The sequence below is a fragment of the Nicotiana tabacum genome, chromosome 18 (assembly GCF_000715075.1).
Source record: "Nicotiana tabacum cultivar K326 chromosome 18, ASM71507v2, whole genome shotgun sequence".
In the NCBI taxonomy this organism is placed as follows: domain Eukaryota; kingdom Viridiplantae; phylum Streptophyta; class Magnoliopsida; order Solanales; family Solanaceae; genus Nicotiana; species Nicotiana tabacum.
Genome location: NC_134097.1, coordinates 94,441,576 through 94,461,810, shown reverse-complemented (window position 1 = coordinate 94,461,810; position 20,235 = coordinate 94,441,576). Strand labels below are relative to the sequence as shown.

The window sequence follows — 20,235 nt, the reverse complement described above, 5'->3', positions numbered from 1 at the left end:
AGGTCCAAAGCCACTAAATGAACTACAAGAGTTATTGTAGAGTCTCTTATTATCCATCCTGAGTTTTGGGTCATCTTATCAAGTAGGATCTTGCTTTCTCTGAATGTTTTGCTCAAAAATGTTCCACCTGTTGAAGCATCAACATTGCCCTTTAAGCGTTCTAACAATCCCATATAAAACCTCTGCCCCAACATATGCTCCGGAATGCCATGATGTGGGCACCTAACCAGTATACCCTTGAACCTCTCCCATGTTTCTTGTAATATTTCTGTTGGTTTCTGCCTGAAACTCAATATCTCATCAATTTGTTTAGCAGTCTTATTGGGTGGGTAGAACTTGTTCACAAATTGCTTGACTAATTCCTCCCAAGTAGTGATGGAGTTTATGGGGAGTGAATTAAGCCAAGTCTGAGTCTCTCCCGTAATCGAGAATGGAAATAGCAACAGCTTTATTGCTTCCGGTGTCACATTAGGTTGCTTTTGTGTGACACATATTGACAGGAAATTCTTTAGATGCTGTTAAGGATCTTCAAATATGACCCTAAGAACAATCCTTTATTCTGCAACAAGTGTAGCATGTTGTTTGTGATTTGAAATGATTCTACTTGTATCTGAGGGACTGCAATTGCGGTTGCTAGGTTGTCGGCAGTGAGTTGTGCCCAATCATACAATGCTACTTCTAGCATAAGAGGCACCACACCCTAGTTGTTCGGATCATTCACGTTATTTCTATTGTTTGGATTATCTACTCTATCTTCTATGTCTGGTTCGATTTGTTCTGTTGTTGTTTGCCCTTCTTGTTTGCATGATTCAATGCCTTGAATACTTTCTCAGGATCTGATAATGCTTCGAACAATTCACTAGTTCTTGAGGAGTTTCTAGGCATGCACATGTAACACCCAAGACTACAAACGTTAGAATTTTAATGTATTTAGTTTAAATTGAAGAAAATTGACTACACTAAGAATTCTAGCACTTCTTTTAGCTGCAATTAATAACACTGTTAATTCTTCGGCAACGGCACCAAAATTTTATCACGCCAAACTATGCCTTATAAAAAGGACTAAGCGGTCGTTGTAAATATATTCCGGTTAACAAGTCAGGAGTCGAATCCCAAAGGGAATTAACCTATAAACACAACTATTGGACTCACACAAATTCATGTAATCAATCTTCAGAAATATTTAAGTAATAAATTGGATGTTTACTAACTAAATTATACGTAATGAAAATGCAATAAATAATAACTAGCTATGAACGGGTTGTAGATAAGAACTGGAATGATCTAGGATTATGATTTCCCCTATTGTCGGAATCTTTTCCTCTACGTTTTCTATAAATTTGCCTAAGTCTTCTCTACCGATCATGAGCACTCTGACTGTCATAACTCTCTCCAAAGTAATTACCACAATATACTAGACATATTCTCCCAAATTACGCTAGTTGGCTTTAAGTACAGCTCACTCAAATCGCACCAAGGTTTCGTTATTCCTAATCTTACCTCTAAACCCTTCGTATTGATCCCTCATATACGTTAGGAGTGATGTTATTCAACAACTACCTAAATATGCGCTCTCTCCCAAGTAAAATATGCACAGTTAATTGAGGGCTCTTCAATCAACAACAATAATAATATAGTTGAATAAATAGAGAGAATACTACGGCAAATCTATATTAACGTAATAGGAAAATCATCCTCCAATAGGTTCCATCAAAACCCTAGATTAGGAGTTTAGCTACTCATAATTGTTTTCACAATCATAACAATAGAATTCATCATCAATGATAAAAACGAGAGGAAGAAAGATAAAAACTCATTGCTGAATCTTCTGTCTTGCTTCTTGCATGTTCTTGCCTTCAAAATTCTTCTAAAAACCAAGATACACTCTTTTTGGGCAAGCTAGGCTTCATACAGGTCAAGGAAAGTTGCCTCGAAATTACAATTTTTAGCCCTGAAATAATTTTCCTCAGAGGGACATGCGCGGCCGCACATCTAGGCAGGTGACAGCATATCTGGCCGTGCAGTTTGTGAAATTTCTGCCTGACTTGCGCGGCCGCGCACCTGGGCCATTTTTTGCACTACTCTTTGTTCTTCTTTTCAAGTTCTCTAACCTCTTTCGATCCTCTAACGAACTCCCAATTTACTCCATAAGCTTTTACTTGGCCTTCAACGCTCCATATTGGCTCAAAACGCTCCTTAACCTTATTGTAGCCCGGAATTGCTCCTGCAAAGCATAAAATACTCAATCAGCGCAAAGATCCATATTTGCATTTTGTGCATGTTTACTTCTATTGAAATCATGAAAAACAAAATACAAAAAATGTCATGCATCATTGAGATCTTTGTTTTTATATTTTAGGATAGTTAGTTAATTCTTTTGAAAAAAAAAAAAAAAAAAAAAAAAAAAAAAAGAGGGCTCATTTTACATTTTTATCTTTTAATTTTTAGACTATTGATTTTTTTCTTTTAATTTAGGATCAAGTAATTTTGTATAATTTTTGTAATTAAATAATTAGTTTAATTTTTACAATTTAGATTAATTTAGGAATTTTAAATTAAAGAAAAAGAAAAAAAAGGGAAATAAAAAGAGAATTGGAAAAAAACGGGTTTGTTTTAATTTTATTGGACCAAAGTGCTGAAGCCCAAACATTTTTGCCTCAAACCCGCCCCAAATCCGAGCCCAAGAACCAAAATATCCGATCCAGGTTTCCCTTCATACCAAACAACACTGTTTATGTGGCCTTTCATCACGAATGTTGGATCATTGTGATCCAACGGCTCGGAACTAGTCCCCATCCCCCTATAAAACTGTCCTAACTACACCCACATACCCTTCAGACTCCTCCCATTTCCCCCTTCCCGTCTCTCACCCTAAAAACCCTAACCTAGCCGCCCCAAAATCCTCTCAGTTCATTAACCGGCGGCGGCTATATTAGTTGCTCCAAAACTGCTCAAATTCATCCTCCACAACCCTGAGCCCATCCTCAATATCATTCAACCGTTAATTTTCCTAAAAACCACCCAAATTCACCGATTTTAGATCTGAAGTTCAACCCTAAAAACCCTAATTCACCCAAATCACACTAAACTCACACCCTAAAACCCTTTTCTTCCCGTCACCACTAATCACCAAGTATTTCCCCATAAACAACTCCAAATCGGCGAGTTCTGGATCTAAGAACCCTAAGAGCACTAGGTTGTGTATGTCTGTCTTTCGTCGCTTTTTCTCTAATTCGATAGTGTTGAGATTCACCCTAAATGGTTTATCTTGACAAGAATAACCATTTGGGTTCGATTTTAAGCATTATCGAAGCCAAACAGAAGTCCGTTTGTTTCTTCTCCGTCTTTCAGTAGGTACTTCCTCTCTTTGTCTTCATGTTCTTTTATCTTCTGTTATTCTTTTGTTCGTTTGTGCTAATTCATACCCATAAAAATAAAAATAAAAATATGTTTTTAAGGCTTTCATTCATCTCTGTTTTTGTTAAGTAAGTCGCCATTGTTAGGTTGGTGTTATTTGGATTTCATGGTTAGCTAATTAAGGTTAGAAGGTTCAAATGATTTGGCTAGGGTAATTAATGATAGTTTTGTTTGCTTTCTGGTTGGTTATTAGTTTCCATACCTGCTTTCCTTGTTTAGTTTGCACGAGCCAGTTAGGGTAATTTCAGCATTTATGTTCAATACTTAGTAAGATGTTTGTTAAGTTCCCCTCTTAGTAATCTATTAATAGGCTTTAATAATTTTCCTTTTGAAACTCGTGTTAGTATTAGGTTTGAGTTATTTCTGTTTCTGTCTCATTGCTAATTTGGTTCATGTTAAATAAACTTATGGTTAGTCCGAAGGTTTAACTGCATTTCTGCTTATTATTTGATTCTGTTTTCCAATGTTTGCTTGCCTTGTCCTTGTTTGCCATAGTTATCAAATCATTAGAAACTTAGGAGGGGTTAATTGAACAAATGGAAATTTAGGGGTTAATTAGGGAAATAGAAAATAATATTTTCAGATAAGGTTAAGGTTAGAAGCTTCTAGAATTTGGGGCATCTGGCCTTATTTGGCCAGCACCAAATGCTGAAACCAATTAGAGGTTGACAGTTGTCCTAATTCTGTTAGAAAGATGCTTTTAGGGGCTGTGTGAGGGAATAATTCCCTATCTTTCTGTTTTTTAGCAGATGGCATTGGGTTGCCTATAAGTAGAACCTCTCCCTCACTCTGAGAAACAGAATTCAGACCCTAAAAAATACACAAAAAGTTTCTACATTACTGGCTGGTTTTTTTATTTTTCTTTTAGAACTTGAAGAGCTTTCATGGAAATTCTGGTTTTCTTGGTTCAAAGAGGGTTCAAAGAAGTTGAATCTTGTTGATTTGTTGCTTTGCTCATATTTCTGCTCTTGCTGAAGTCCTCACCCCATTTTTCTTTATTTTTAGGCACTTCTATGAACTTGTTGAATGGCAAACAAAGATGTAAAGAATGCTTGTTGCTTGAATTTGTGATATGAAATCCCAATATTTAAGGTGTTAGAGTTGTGGCTTCATACGTGTTCCATTCATAAATTGTTTAGATTAACATCCTGGTTTTTCTGTAATTTAGATGTTTTCACATGAATGGTCAGTTTAATTTAGTCCATTTCACATTTTGGACAATTTGAAGCAGTAGGCAATCATAGTAGTTTATATGGCCACTATTAAGATTTGTCTGATTTTGAGAGCATTTTGTAATTGTTTGATAGTTCACCATTAAGTGTTAGCCATGTTGGTAAGCTTTGATCAGTTCTGGTTAGTTTTGGTTTTTGAAAGTCACAGTTAGTTGGAGTTTATTCCATTGAATAGCATGTTTTGATTTAGGGCATTTGCGCTTAGCTAATCGAGATAATATACATACTTTGAATGTCATGTAGATAGTGTAGTTGATCCAGCATATTAATTTTCAGATTTTAGTATCATTTTTGTGATTTGTATGTTCAGAGCTACTTGAATATCAAATAAAAGTCTTGGCATGTTTAAAGTTTTTTTAGTTTGAATCTGGGCTGGATTCTTGGCCTCATAAGTCGGTCTGTTTATCATGAGGCTTGGACGTGACCAGATTTGGTCTTTCTTTTGCTTGGGGCTCAATTTGGAGCCCAATAGTCTTTAGCCTTAGGTAGTTTTCCTTTTTTAAAGTTTTATGTTAGTTTAATAAGAAAAGGATTTTCAGTGTGGAATTGTTGGGCTGGGCATCAGCCCAAATAAATATCCTTGATCATATTAGGTTTTCGAATGTCCATGCTTTTTGGGCTCATCTTCGAGCCCAGGCTGCCGTAACATTTTCTTTTTCTTAATCAAATGTTAAGTTGCGCCTACAGCTGATCCAGTTTCCTCCAAATAATTAAAGGCCCAGCACATGTACCCCAAACTTTCTTACACTAATAGTTATATATTAAGTTCAAAACAATTTGTAAGTAAGAATATCCTTAGGCCTAATTAAGTGTAATTCTTTTAAATGGTTGAGGTGTGCCATCCTAATTGAATCGCCTATGGCCCTCTTATTAATATTATAACTTAGATATTAAAAATGAATGCTCGTAGTTTGCTTTAGGCACGTTTAATATATCGTCGTGGTTGTGGACACGTTCGCATGACATAATTATGATTCTAAAGACAAAATCAGAGTATGCATTCGCGCAACTTCGATCAAACTTCCTTAATAATAATAAAGCGTTATTAGTTGTGGACGTGTACGCGTATGCGTGACATGATTTTTTGACGCGCCAAACAAATGGGTACACGTACGCGTGACCCGTTTCAAGATAATTTCTTAATTAAAAGAGGCAAATGCACATAGGTTCTAAAATAAGTAATTAGACAATTTTAATGAGCCAAGCATGATCAAAGCGACCGTGCTAAAACCACGGAACCCGGGAATGTCTAACACCTTTTCCCAGGTTAACAAAATTTCTTACCCGGATTTCTGTGTTCGCAGACCATAAATAAGAGTCATCTTCCTCGATTCGGAATTTTAAACCGGTGACTCGGGACACCATAAATTATCTTAAGTGGTGACTCTGATTTAATATAATAATCTCGTTTCGACTGTCACTTAAATTGGAAAAAACTCCCTTATACTTCTTCCAGGGTAGAAAAAGGAGGTGTGACAGCTCTGGCGACTCTCCTGGGGATCAAGAACCGAGAACTTTTGGTTCGGGGTTCAAGAATTCGAGCTTTTTAATATAATTTTGTTTGGCTTTATATATTGTTAATATTACTGTATTTTGTGAACCTTTTGTGCTAATTGCTGTCTATTTACCGCTTTGATATTATTTGAATTGTATATAACTATCTTCTTACGCCACCCCTATGAGTCTTTTGAAAATGGTGCACACGTTCGCGTGGCCCGCTTTTTCTGTAGAAGTCATACCAAATAGAACGAGGTTGGGCCAGCAACAAGGCCAGTAGACTTTAGGTCCCCCGGTACGTTGCCCCTCTTTGGCTTGAGTTGTCCGCTTAGGTAAGCTAGGTCAAGAACACAATCCCAGGTTTAAACTTAGAATAACACAACCTCATACCGGATCCATAGTAGGAGCGTTTGTTTGCATCACGTGCATTTGACTTTGGGGAATCAACACAGGGGTTGGGTCCTTGGACAGGTGTACCCAAAATAACAGACCATCCTGATGCATCCTATGTGCTATATGAATATTTATTTGTTTCGGCTTGCATGTTGACCGGCTAGGAAAAGTAAATCAAGAGGAAAACCAAGAGTGATGTAGGGAAGAAATAAAGCCCGATTCTAAAAAATCCCTGGTATTTGGAAATGTCCCGAAACTCTACCAAAATTTTCAAATAAAAGAGAGAAAAAGAAAAGAGTCAAGGAAAAAGAGTCATTTCAAAATGAGTCAATAATATGTCTCTTTCAAATATGTCAAAACTGACCGAATCACGCAGGTCTAATTCTCACCGGATGTGGGATATGTAGGCAACCTTCATAAGGTTCGGCCTTATTTTTCAAAAAAAAAGAGAGAAAAAAAGAGTAAATAGTCAAATAGATGTAGTTTGGATTTCGGTCAAGAGAATAAGCCCACCCAGCTTCAGTTATCTCTTAAGTTGTTCTTGTCGGGATAGCCTTAGAGTATCTTTCAGTTGTCGAAGGGCTATTTTCGTAAAGAATGGATAAGTCTGTTAGTAAAGTGTCATTTTTCCATAAAGTACTTTTCCCCGACCTCAAAATTTTTTTTGGAATGTGAAGGAGCCACGTTTGCAAAAACGACCACTTTTGCTAAAAGTAGCATAGAGGGGAGGGGGTCATGGTCTGTTGATTTTTCTTTTACAAAGTGAAAAACCTCTTTTACAAAAAGTCAGTGGAGAATTTCCATCCATTTGTTGTCTCCTTCGCTACCGCTTCGTGGGGTCAACATTATGAAATTAGCCAGGTTCAGTTCTGACTATAGCTGCAACCTATCTCATATTTGGCCGCCCTCAATCACAAACTAGAAATTTGATAAGATAAAGTAAAGAAAGAATTTCGGACTACGTTCAAGGTATGCCAGTTGATTGAAAATGAAACTCTACTTTCAAGATTCAAGATTAGGTAAGTGTTCAGTGTACTAAGGTACAAGATCGGAAAAAAACGCAGATAGCAAATTCCTTAGGCTAGATAGAGTGGTGGTTGTAAATTACTAGGTAGGCATACAACACTCGGCCCAAGCAAGGCCCAAAATCCCCATGCCTTTCTTGGTCGGACCAACCCAACCGACGATTTCCGACAAAGAAGGAATAAAAAAAATCAGACTAGTCGTATGAAGGCGAAGAAGAAAGTCGTGCTTACTCTCACCTTCTTTCTTGTGTTGTAAGAAGGGCGAAAGGGAACCAGAGCAGCAAGCATCACAACTAGTGACATTCCCTGCCATAACATTCACTTCAAGGTGAACGGACTCCCGCAGCACTATACATTTCCCTGAAGCGCCTAGCCTTTAGTTCATTTGCAATAGAGAAGGCCTAGAAAGTCAGTCCACTAGCAATTTCATTGGCCCTTTTGAATCCTAGATTCTCCTTCAATCCAAAAGCCGTCATTCACATGTGCTATGTGTCTAGAGTTTACCTTCGGATCAGACCTCAAAAACAGAAAGAGAAAAAAAAATGTCTTTGTGGCAACTATGTTATACCGTTAGTGCCCCTCACCAGAAAGCCACTGAACTCGCTTTCAAGAAGAGTCTTTCTTGCTTCCAATTCATAGACTTAAAAAAGGGGATTTGCCACATCGTTGAGTGATCTTTAAAAAGGAAGTCGGCCTTCACTATCTTCCAATCTTCAAAGGACAGTGGAATTAGGCTTTATCCGATGTAAGAGCTTCTTCTTTCGTCCTCTAGTCTTCTTTTAAAAGAAGGAGGAATGCCCCAACCACGATGTTGCGCGTAGAAATCCTCCCTCCATACCATGACCTCTCTATATATAGATATAGGAGCCTTACAAGACTTAGACAGCTTCGAGAAGACTCCCTGCCTTAGGAGCAATTTCAAATGAGACAGGAATGAAAGCAAGGCCGAGAGGGGGAGAGAATGGAATACTAGGGGAGAATCCTAGGACTTCAAGAAAGTTAGGCGAATGGTGCCTATACCTGAAAGCACATAAGCTCCATTCCAAGACTTTGAATGCAAACTAAATCGAAAGCTAATGGAAGGCTAGAGGACCTGGCCCACTAAACTAAAGGATAGGCATATGGAGGAGTAGTTAGCTATCTGGACTAATCATGCGATTTTTATTTTAGAAGATCTACTGAATTACTAAAGGCGAACTAGGCTCCTTGGCCGGGACGTCTGGCAGAATGCTTGGCCTCCTGCACTGGATGCGAGACCCGAAGTGTGAGCTTATGGCGGTTAGCTTCTAGCACTAAATAATAGGCATTAGGCATTCTAAGCTGAAAGGAGGCAGGCAAATGAAAGGAGGCATTGCGGGCCGACTACAAGAAAAGCAAAGCTTCGTAGACTCGGTCAAGTCGCTTATAGAAAATTGATGACTATTTTCCACTTAATTAATAAGTGAAGGGTAGAGGGAAGCGAGGCTTATCAAGCTTTATAAGGCCGACCACTACATAAGCCGCTGGCAGAGAAAGCTCAAAGAGCTTCCCTTCATTCATTACTAAGACAAGGTCCTAAGTCTCCGAGTCAGCCCACGCTTTTTCGAAGAATCCTGCACCCATGGGCATACGGCCTGGCAGACCTTCCCTTTCTGCCGAAGCTTCATGGGCGTTGCCCCGTTCCCCAATCAAATGTTTGGATGTGAGCTATACTTTGCGAGGAGCCAAACGGGCGATGGCCTTGACATTTGACCTCTTTTCCCGTGTGACTAGGAATGCTCAGTGACAACCTCTCAATTGTCACCGCCTGGCCTCTCTTTCTACCACGGTAGCACCTAGTGTGGTCAGCACCAATCGTGTTCGGGCAACGAAGCTTACACTCATTCACATTGGTTCATCCTGCTATGCCCTAGGCCTTTTGCTCTTATAACATAAAAGGTGGTCGGTCATTCGTCAAGGCCCAGGAATCCGCTGGACATCTCAGCGGCGGGATTTGATACCTGCATCCGATCGAAGTTGCATTTTAGTGCTCCCCTAACATAAAGAGGAGACTTTTCTAAGTGGGTCGCTTCGCGCAAGACATTTCTTAGGACCAACGGTTCACACGACAAGTGCACGATCTACTTTGCACCTTCCATCCTTCAGCCCTTCGCCTATCGGCTTGGCAGGCAAGCTACCTTGATTCGTCTTCGGCTTCGATTCGTTACGCTTAGAAGCTCCAACAAGCCCTAAAGTCTCTTGCCACCTAAAACTCTGCCAAGAGAGCGCTGCTTTACGTTTGATCCTATGTACCTATAGAATGCTATGCATTCTCCACTTTCGGATCTCGCAAAGAGAGAACGTGTTTTTTCCTCTGACTTTCTCTCTCATTCGCGGAGCGAAGAAAGCGAGCTTTGCCCCAGCTAACGCTATCCTTGGGAAACCAAAAGAGCTACCAAAGGAAAGGGATGCAGTCTCTCCCTTAGCCTTTGGAGAGGAGAGGGCAGAGAAGAAAATGTCCTTCGTGCAAGTTTTTTTGCTTCCTGCCTCCTTACTAGTAAAAAGGACCGCCAGAGTCAAACCTAACCTCAACCTTCCACAGGTACAAATGAACACTGTCCAGAATCCGTCAGAATTGGTCATAGAATAGGCTCAATTTCAGCTGCGTATGTGGTGGAATGATCTAGATGAAGATGGTCGGGATTGGGTAAAAGAGCAGTTGGGTGCCCTTGTAGACATTCTGGAAATCGAACCACGGAAAGATCTAATCAAGGCTTTGGTAATTTTTTGGGACCCCGTCCACAATATTTTTCGTTTCTCAGATTTTGAGATCACCCCTACTTTGGAGGAAATGGCGGGGTATATTGGGTTTGGTCGGGACTTGAGGAAACAACAACTTATATTTCCAAGGGATCCTTCTGTGCACAAGTTCTTTGACCTCCTGAATATCAGTAAGCAAATGAAGAAGGTCCATGTAACCAAAGGATGTTGTTCTTTCTACTTCTTGTACTTCAGTTCGGGCACTCAACTAGGTTCGAAATGCATGAAAAGGGTTTGAACAACAAACAAGATAAGGGCATCTGGCAAATTCATCGTCGGTTCGCTTTCATTGTGGCGTTTTTGGTTATTATGGTCTTTCCAAATGTAGAAGGGACAGTGGATATCCGTATGGCCAGAATTGAACAAATTCTTACTACTAAGAAAGATCATACACTTGCTTCGTTAGCGCTGGCAGACATTTATCAAGCATTGACATTGTGCAAGGCCAGGGCTCAGTTCTTTGAAGGTTGCAATATTCTTCTACAAATGTGGTTGATCGAGCATCTCTGCCATTACTCCAAATTCATGAGCTATGGTTCGAGCACAGATAACTTCATCAAGAACTATGAGGAAATGGTGAAAGACTACAATGCTCTAGAAGGGTTTGAAGCCTGGGTCTCCCACTTGAAAGCTTTAAAAGAAAGTCAGGTCGAGTGGACTATAGGATGGCTCCCGATGACAGAAACATACACATGATGGCTACCAAGGGTTAACTAATGTTGATGGGTTTGAGGAGTGTCCGGCCATATGCACCGCAGAGAGTCTTAAGGCAGTTAGGAAGATATCAGGTGGTGCCCGAAGATGAAGATCTAACCACCCAGGTCATTGAGCTACATCCACAAGCTACATTGCCCGAGACTTTAGTTTAGTAGGATTGGAATAGTTGCCGGTATCTGAAAAATGGCACCCAGGTACCAGATGTTGCAAAGAGGGAAGTGGATCCAGATTACGCTGTATGGTTTGAGAAAAGGTCTTGTGCAAACAATAAGCCAGAGCCCAAGCCCGAGAGGCCTACCAAGAGACCTCATGTTCAAGCTTTTGATGATAAAGTCTGAGAAAGGTTGGCCTGGCGAGACAAGGAGAAAAAATATCAAGCCACCATTCACACCTTGAATAAGAAATTGAGAAACATGGAATTCAATAATGATCTCCAGGAACAAGAAGCGGAAGGTGAAAGTAGGAGGTTGGCCAAAGAAAATGAAGCCCTCTGAGCCCAATTCTGAAAATGAAAATAGCAGCTGAGAACCATGTCAGGAGTGAAAAGGATAAGAAACTTATAGACAAGCTCAGGCTGAAAGTATGTGATTACGGTTTTGAGTTAGAAAAGACTGAAGCTGAACTAGCAAAGGCCCGAGCCAAGTTAGCTAAGAATGCGGAGGGACGGGAAAGTTTTGTTCAACAACTGAGGGAGAAGTATGACAAAGGAATGGTGGGTCTAAAGAAAAAGGTCAATGTCCTTGAGAACGAAATGACCAAACATGCAAGAGACTTCAAAGCAGAAAGGGAGCTCTGCTATGCCCTGATGTCGCAGCTAGAAAAAGACCTTCCGCAGCCTCAAGAGCAAAATCATACAGCTGAACATGTTTTGGAGGCCAGGTCTCAGTAGATTGGACGGTTGCTACAAGAGAAGGGTATCATCAGGGAGAGGGTTAGGAGGATTGCGTACTATATTGTAATGAAGTGCAATGAGTGCGAAGACATGACCCGGTCCATGTTCTTCGCTTCAGTTATGATTTTTATCCGACAAATCATGGATGACCTATTTTGCCTCCAAGAAGATATGGTGCATAGGCCCGCGGCAAGGGCAACTGGAGCAGTAGTGGAAGCACTTATGTATTCTTGATTTTATTTTTTGAGTCTGTATTGTAGTTTTTTTAGAGTTCGTTAGTCCATTTGGAGTCTTGTTTTAGTTTTTGAAAATGTTTAAGTCTGTAGGGAAGTCGTTGTAATCAGGATGTTTCTATATTGTTTTATTTTATAAAACCCAGAATGTTTTGTTTTATAAAAAAATTAAAAAAAATCAAAAATGTATTTTTTTATCCCCAGAACTACGCTTGGTCTGATTCATGCGGCGTCATGATACGTAGGCAATCCCCATAGGATTCGATCATAACCATAAAATGAAAAGGAAAAAGAGGAGAGAAACTAAAAGGAAATTGAGAGGAAATAAATAATGGCAAAACGAGAGAGAAAAACGAGTGCAAAATAAAAGGTAAGTAACAAAAACAAGTGGGAAAGGCCAATAATGGTTAAAGAGGGATTGGAGTAAAAAGAAAAAAGAGAAAGAAGAGAAAGTGCAAAATGAGAAGAGTTAGTTAAAAGCCGGGGTGAAGCATGCAGCCATTCAAATACACGATAGAAGCTTTAACTGTTTAGGTGCATTGCATCCCAAATGTGTGGTTGCCTACTTGTCAAATCTTAAACAGTAACAATTTGCTATTGGCATTGAGAGCAGGAAGGTGGTTAGTTTGTTTGGCAATCTAGCAACCCATCTGTACAACACCAGGTCTAAAAATAAGTTGATCATGGCTAGCCAAGAACTGGACGCAAGTATTATTAATCTACCGATAGAGGTGGGGGAGTATGAGGTTGGTTTGAAAAAGGAGCTACATAAGTTGAAACACCAGATGGTCGAAATGTACCAGGCATGGATGAAAGGGCATCCACCACCATCATACCCCGCCAACCACGCTTTCATCCCGCCACTAGCTCAATCCCAAAAACCTCCCACTGTTGACTCACCTCCACAACATGCACCAAGCTTCACCCCTTACCACCACTACCATGGCGCCACTTCCCAAACCTTACAAGCTCCACCAGTCAAAACAACCCCATACCCCCCTCCACCAGCTACCCTTATTTTCGTAGCACCTCTACCAGCTACACTCCATCGATCTACCAGTGAGCCATTATTCCAAACTCAAGATAATCAGTACTATCCCTCAGAGCCTACTTTCAAGGCCCTAGATCATTACTCCTACACTCCTCGTTTTGACCTCCCTGTTGAGACTGAGAAACCACATAAAAACCCGAAACAGGAGGAGATGTTTAGGAAAGTGAGAAGCCTGGAACAATCTCTTAGAAACATGCAAGGGTTGGGAGGTCAAGTGAGCGTAGCCTACAAAGATCTGTCTTTGTTCCCTGGCGTACAACTACCTGTTGGGTTCAAAATGCCCAAATTCGATCGGTATGACGGACATGGAGATCCCGTGGCCCACTTAAGGGGATTCTATAGTAAAATGAGAGGAGCCGGTGGGAAAGATGAGCTGTTAATGGCATACTTTTGCCAGAGTCTGAGTGGTGCGGCATTGGAGTGGTACATTCGTTAGGATCACAGTAGATGGTATACCTGGGATGATTTGGCCCAAGCATTCGCTCGTAATTTCCAATACAACATCGAGATTGTTCCAGATCGTTTGTCTTTGACTAAGATTGAGAAGAAGCCTAGTGAATGTTTCAGGGAATATGGTTTCCGCTGGAAAGAACAGGCAGCAAGGGTTAACCCTCCAATGGAGGAGAACGAAATGGTAGAATACTTTCTTCAGGCCTTGGAGCCTACTTACTTTGGTCATCTGAGCTCGGCCATAGGTAAGTCTTTCAATGAAGTAGTAAAAATGGGAGGAATGGTAGAGGAAGGGCTCAAATCAAGCAAGATCATGAGCTACTCTGCCATAAAAGCAACTATGCAGATAATCCAGAATGGCACCGGAGTCGTGCTTGGGAAAAAGAATAAAGAGGATGTCGCTATGGTCATTTCAGGATCGTGGCACGGCCTGGGGTATTCTTCTACCCACTACACCCAACCTCGACCCTAGCTTCAAACCTATACCCCAACTCCATATAATCTATCCCAACACTACTTCCCACCACCAGAGCCCCAGTACTCAGTCAGCCACCCCATTATCATGTCCATCATGCACAGTTATAGGCTCAACCCCCTCCCCACCTGCAATGGCGTGCCCCAGCTCCACGGAACCCTTACCCACCTCCACAAACATATTGAAACCCTGTTGGTCCAAACTTTTGGGCCAAGCTAGAATTTAAGAATGAAAGGTTGCAGCGAAAGAAAACTTTCACCCCGCTTGGGGAATCTTATACCATCCTATTTCAATGGTTGAGGCAGTTGGATGTTCTGAGGCCAATTGAGTCAAAACTACCAAACCCTCCTCCCAAGAACTTGGATTATCTCTCAGATGTGTGTACTGTTCTGATACTCCAGGGCACGACATAGAAAAGTGTTGGTATTTGAAGAACGCCATCCAAGAGCTCATTGATACGAACCAAATCCAGAGCCCAGAAGCACCAAACATCAATCAAAAACCATTGCCATCCCATGTTGAAACACATATGATTGAGATAGTGCACAAGGATGGGAAGCCGAAGAAGCCTTCACAATCTTTCAAGATGATCTGGTCTAGTGAAAGTAAGTCGGTCAAGGACCCGATTGTCACAAAAGCAACCTCTTTGATAGCTGAAGGATCGGCGGACAAGTTGAGCATGCCAAATGATAAGCCAGTTGTGGTAGTTGAAAAGAGGTCCCCAAGTGATGTTATAGAAAAGCAAGAAAAGCCAAAGGTGATTGTGCCGAGGGTTGCAAGTAAACCAGTCATAATTGTGGAAGGTGCTCGCACGGACCCTACCATTATCAAGCCTGTGACCCAGCTGTCGGCAGCTAACACCAAGAATGTCCCATGGAACTATGAGCGAGTGGCAATGACCTATAAGGGGAAGGAAGAGAAAGAGGAACTTAACGAGGCCCGGGGATTAACTCATTCGGGGAGATGCTTTGCCTCGGAAGAGTTAAGGAAAGCTAAAACACTCAGAGACAATCCAGTTCTAGTGAAGAAACCGGTCACTGAAGAAGAGGCGGAGGAGTTTTTGAGAAAAATGAAGGTACAAGATTACTCCATCATAGAACAGTAGAGAAAGACTCCTGCTCAAATTTCCCTATTATCATTGTTGATCCATTCAGATGAACATCGCCGGGCCCTGATGAAGATTCTGAACGAAGCTCATGTCCCCGACAAAATCACAGTGAACCATTTGGAGAAAATTGCCAATAAGATATTTGAGTCTAACCGGATCACATTCTCTGATGATGATTTGCCTCTGGAGGGTACGGAACACAATCGAGCCATCTATCTCATAATGAAATGCGAAGAGTCTGTGGTCACAAGGGTGTTAGTTGACAATGTTTCAGTGCAAACATCTGCCCTCTCTCTACTCTGAACAAGTTAAAAGTTGATGATGAGAGGATTCACAAGAACAACATATGCGTCCGAGGTTTTGACAGATGCGGAAAAGACTCTGTTGGCGACATCATGCTCGAGTTGACAATAGGACCAGTTGAATTCACCATGGAGTTCCAAGTACTGGATGTGGCTGTTTCTTACAATTTGCTATTGGGTAGGCCTTGGATACATGTTGCCAAGGTGGTTCCGTCTTCTTTACACTAGATGGTGAAGTTCGAATGGGATAGACAAGAAATCGCCGTGCATGGCGATGAGAACTTATGTGCTTTCAATGATACATCAGCCCCGTTTATTGAAGCTGAAGCAGATAAGGGGTCGTGGGTCTATCAAATTTCCGAAATAGTATCGGTTGAAAAGATTTTGGAAGGGGAATACATTCCAAGTCCAAGGCTAGCATCTGCAATCGTCATGGTAGCAACTGAAATGTTGAAAAATGGTTTTGTGTCGGGCAAGGGTCTGGTGCATCTCTGCAAGGTATCGTGCAGCTAGTATCTTTGCGTGAAAATCTGGGTACATTTAGTTTGGGGTTCAAACCTATAGGGGGTGATGTGAAGAAGGCTAGAAAGCTAAAAAGAATGCATGGTCGCTCCCTAAGACAGTCCCACGTCTCTCTAGGTCTTTCATCAAGGCAGGAGTCGTGAAGCGCCCAGTGACAACAATTCCAAAGCCTGTGGTTGATTTTGATGAGGAATTGATTAAAAGGTTCCAGAGTCTGTTTGATGAGGTGAACATGGTAGAAACTGGGGAAGGTTCCAGCAATGCGGATATGCAGTTTATTGGGCCAAAAGTGAAGCTTAACAATTGGGATGCTACTCCTCTCCCTACCCGGAAGGAGTTTTGGTAGTTTGCTTTGTTTTCCTTTTAGTTTATCTGGATTATTCTAGGGTTGTAATTCAGATTTTATTTTCTGTCTATTTTGATGTACAAACCCTTCTATCCTTTATTTTAATGAAATGCAATTTCCCTTTTTCCATTACTCCTGATAGTGTCATTTTCTTTTCTTTCTTTGTATAGTTCTTTTTATGCTGGTTTCAATGACATGACTTGCATGAGGAATCTTCAGCCAAGTCTTAAAAGCCAATCTAACTCTAAAATAATAATCCAAGAAATAGAGTGTGATGATGAAATAGAATATGATGAAGAGGAAGCATTTGAGGAAATTAGTAAAGAGTTAAGTCACTATGAAGAGAAACCCAAGCCTACTTTGAATGAAACTGAAGCAATCAATTTAGGGGATCCAGATAATATCATGGAAACAGAGATAAGTGTACACTTGGAACCACAAATCAGGTAGGAAATAATCAAAGCACTACTTGAATATAAAGATATTTTTGCATGGTCATACGACGACATGTCAGGTCTAAGTACTGACTTGGTGGTTCACAAATTGCCCACTGACCCGGCATTCCCTCCCGTCAAGCAAAAGTTAAGAAAGTTCAAAACTAACACGAGTGTGAAGATCAAGGAGGAAATCACAAAGCAGTTGGATGCAAAGGTCATTCGAATCACGCGATACCCCACTTGGTTAGCTAATGTTGTGCCAGTGCCAAAGAAGGATGGCAAGATCAGGGTGTGCATTGATTACCGCGATCTCAACAAAGCAAGTCCAAAAGATAATTTTCCATTGCCAAATATCCACATTCTGATTGACAATTGTGTCAAGTATGAGATCGGGTCTTTTGTGAATTGTTATGCGGTATACCACCAGATCTTGATGGATGAGGAGGATGTATAAAAGACAGCATTCATCACACAAAGGGGAACTTATTGCTACCGGGTAATGCCATTTGGTTTGAAAAACGCTGGGGCAACTTACATGAGGACAATAACTACTGTGTTCCATGACGTGATACATAAGGAGATTGAGGTTTATGTGGATGATGTGATCGTAAAGTCAAAGAAACATACCGACCATGTCGGAGATTTGAGGAAGTTTTTCCAAAGGTTTCGCAGGTACAATCTTAAGCTTAACCCTGCCAAGTGTGCATTTGGTGTTCCATCTGGAAAACTATTGGGATTCATAGTTAGTCGTCAAGGCATTGACTTGGACCCGTCAAAGATCAAAGCTATCCAAGAATTGCCACCTCCAAGGAACAAGACTGAGGTAATGAGTCTGCTCGGGCTTTTAAACTACATCAGCAGGTTTATCGCTCAACTAACAACAACTTGCGAGCCCATCTTTAAGTTGCTGAAGAAGGATGTTGCAGTCAAATGGACTGATGAGTGACAGGAGGCATTTGACAAGATCAAGGGGTACTTGTCAAACCCATCTGTGTTGGTCCCGCCGGAACTCGGGAGGCCGTTAATTCTTTATTTGACAGTCCTGGAAAATTTGTTCGGCTGCGTGTTGGGTCAACATGACATCATTGGCAGGAAGGAGCAAGCCATCTATTATCTCAGCAAGAAGTTCACATCCTATGAGGTTAAGTATACTCCCCTTGAAAGGACATGTTGCGCCCTAACTTGGGTGGTACAAAAGTTGAAGCATTATCTGTCATCCTACACTACTTACCTTATTTCTCACCTGGATCCTCTAAAGTATATCTTTTAGAAGCCTATGCCCACAGGAAGACTTGCAAAGTGGCAGATTTTGCTCATAGAGTTTGACATTGTCTATGTGAGTCGAACCGTGATGAAAGCCTAGGTGTTGGTCAATCATTTGGCCGAGAACCCAATGGATGAAGAATATGAGCCATTAAGGACTTATTTTCCTAATAAAGAGGTGATGCATATTGACAAGGTGGAACAGGATGACAAGCCAGGTTGGAAACTTTTCTTTGATGGAGCTGCTAATATGAAAGGTGTCGGAAGAGGGGTTGTGCTCATTTCTGAAATAGGGCATCACTACCCTGTTACAGCCTAACTTTGTTTCTATTGTACCAACAACATGGCTGAGTTCGAGGCATGAATTTTGGGATTGAGGTTAGCGGTAGATCTGGGAATCCAGGAAGTCTTGGTCTTGGGAGACTCGAATCTTTTGGTGCACCAGATTCAAGGAGAATGGGAGACTCGGGATTTAAAGCTCATACCGTATCGGCAATGTTTACATGATCTTTGTCAACGGTTTCAATCAATAGAATTCAGGCATATTCCAAGGATCCATAATGAGGTTGTCGACGCTTTGGCCACCTTGGCGTCAATATTGCACCATCCGAACAAAGCTTATATTGACCATCTGCATATTCAAGTTCGTGATCAGCATGCCTATGTAATGTAGTTGAGAAAGAACTTGATGGTGGACCGTGGTTCCATGATATCAGGGAATACATCAGGATGGGGGTATATCCGGTACAAGCCACAGGTGATCAAAATAGAACAATTTGACGTTTGGCTAGTGGATGTTTCTTGAGTGGGGGAATCTTATACAAGAGGACTCCAGATCTTGGACCGTTGAAATGCATAGATGATAAACAAGCCATGACCATCATGATATAAGTGCATTTCGGGGTTTGTGGGCCACATATGAGTGGGTATGTTCTGGCAAAGAAAATTCTTCGAGCAGGCTATTACTGGCTTACCATGGAACGGGATTATATCAGCTTTGTGCGCAAATGTCATCAATGCTAGGTACACAGAGATTGATTCATTCTCCGCCATCTGAGTTGCATACAATATCCGTACCATGACCCTTTGTTGCTTGGGGCATGGATGTCATTGGACCAATTGAGCCCTCGGCATCAAACGGGCACAGGTTCATTCTGGTGGCCATCGATTACTTCACTAAGTGGGTTGAAGCTAAGACTTTCAAATATATGACCAAGAAGGTAGTGGTCGATTTTGTTTATTTAAATATCGTTTGTCGATTCGGAATCCCAAAGGTGATCATCACAGATAATAGTGCTAATCTTAACAGTCATTTGATGAAAGAAGTATGTCAACAGCTTAAGATTACGCATCGAAATTCCACCCCGTATCCGCCCAAGGCAAATGGAGCAGTCGAGGTAGCCAATAAGAACATAAAGAAGATACTTTGGAAAATGGTGCAAAGTTCCAAGCAATGGCATGAAAAGTTGCCCTTTGCTTTGCTGGGATATCGTACTACTGTTCGCACTTCAGTAGGTACAACTCCTTATTTGTTGGTATATGGTACCAAAGCAGTGATACCTGCGGAAGTTGAAATTCCATCTCTTCGGATTGTTGCTGAAGCCGAAATTGATAATGATGAGTGGGTCAAAACCCATTTGGAGCAATTAAGTCTGATTGATGAGAAAAGACTGGCAGCAGTGTGTCATGGCCAGTTGTATCAAAAGAGAATGGCAAGAGCACACAACAAGAAGGTGTGTCCCCGGAAATTTGAAGTGGGTCAGCAAGTATTGAAACGCATCCTTCCACATTAGCTGAAGTGAAAGACAAGTTCGCCCCAAATTGGTAGGGACCGTTCATTGTAACCAAAGTGTTGTCCAATAGTGCTTTGTACTTAACAGATATAGAAGGCAAATGTGTACATATGGCTATCAATTCTGATGCGGTCAAAAGATATTATGTATGATTTCTTTAGTTGGTCTAATTATTGTTTGTACTTGGCATGTTTTGAAGATTGGAATGACGAAGGCATTTTATTCTGCTATCTAAACACTTTATCCTTGGTTACCCCTTTGAGCCTTATTTGATTTCTTTCATACCCCTCTTTTGGAGTTAGAA

At 41.0% G+C, this 20,235-nt stretch overlaps 1 non-coding gene and 1 pseudogene across 1 annotated transcript; one reads left to right on the top strand and one right to left on the bottom strand.

Moving 5' to 3' along the window:
* Positions 1 to 204: 204 nt before the first annotated feature.
* LOC142173086 (small nucleolar RNA R71) lies at positions 205 to 311 on the top strand. The gene has a single exon (XR_012702515.1). It is a non-coding gene; the product is annotated as a small nucleolar RNA R71 (small nucleolar RNA).
* Positions 312 to 8,998: 8,687 nt separating this feature from the next.
* Positions 8,999 to 10,165, bottom strand: LOC107810193 (large ribosomal subunit protein uL2mz, N-terminal part-like; annotated as a pseudogene).
* Positions 10,166 to 20,235: the final 10,070 nt, after the last annotated feature.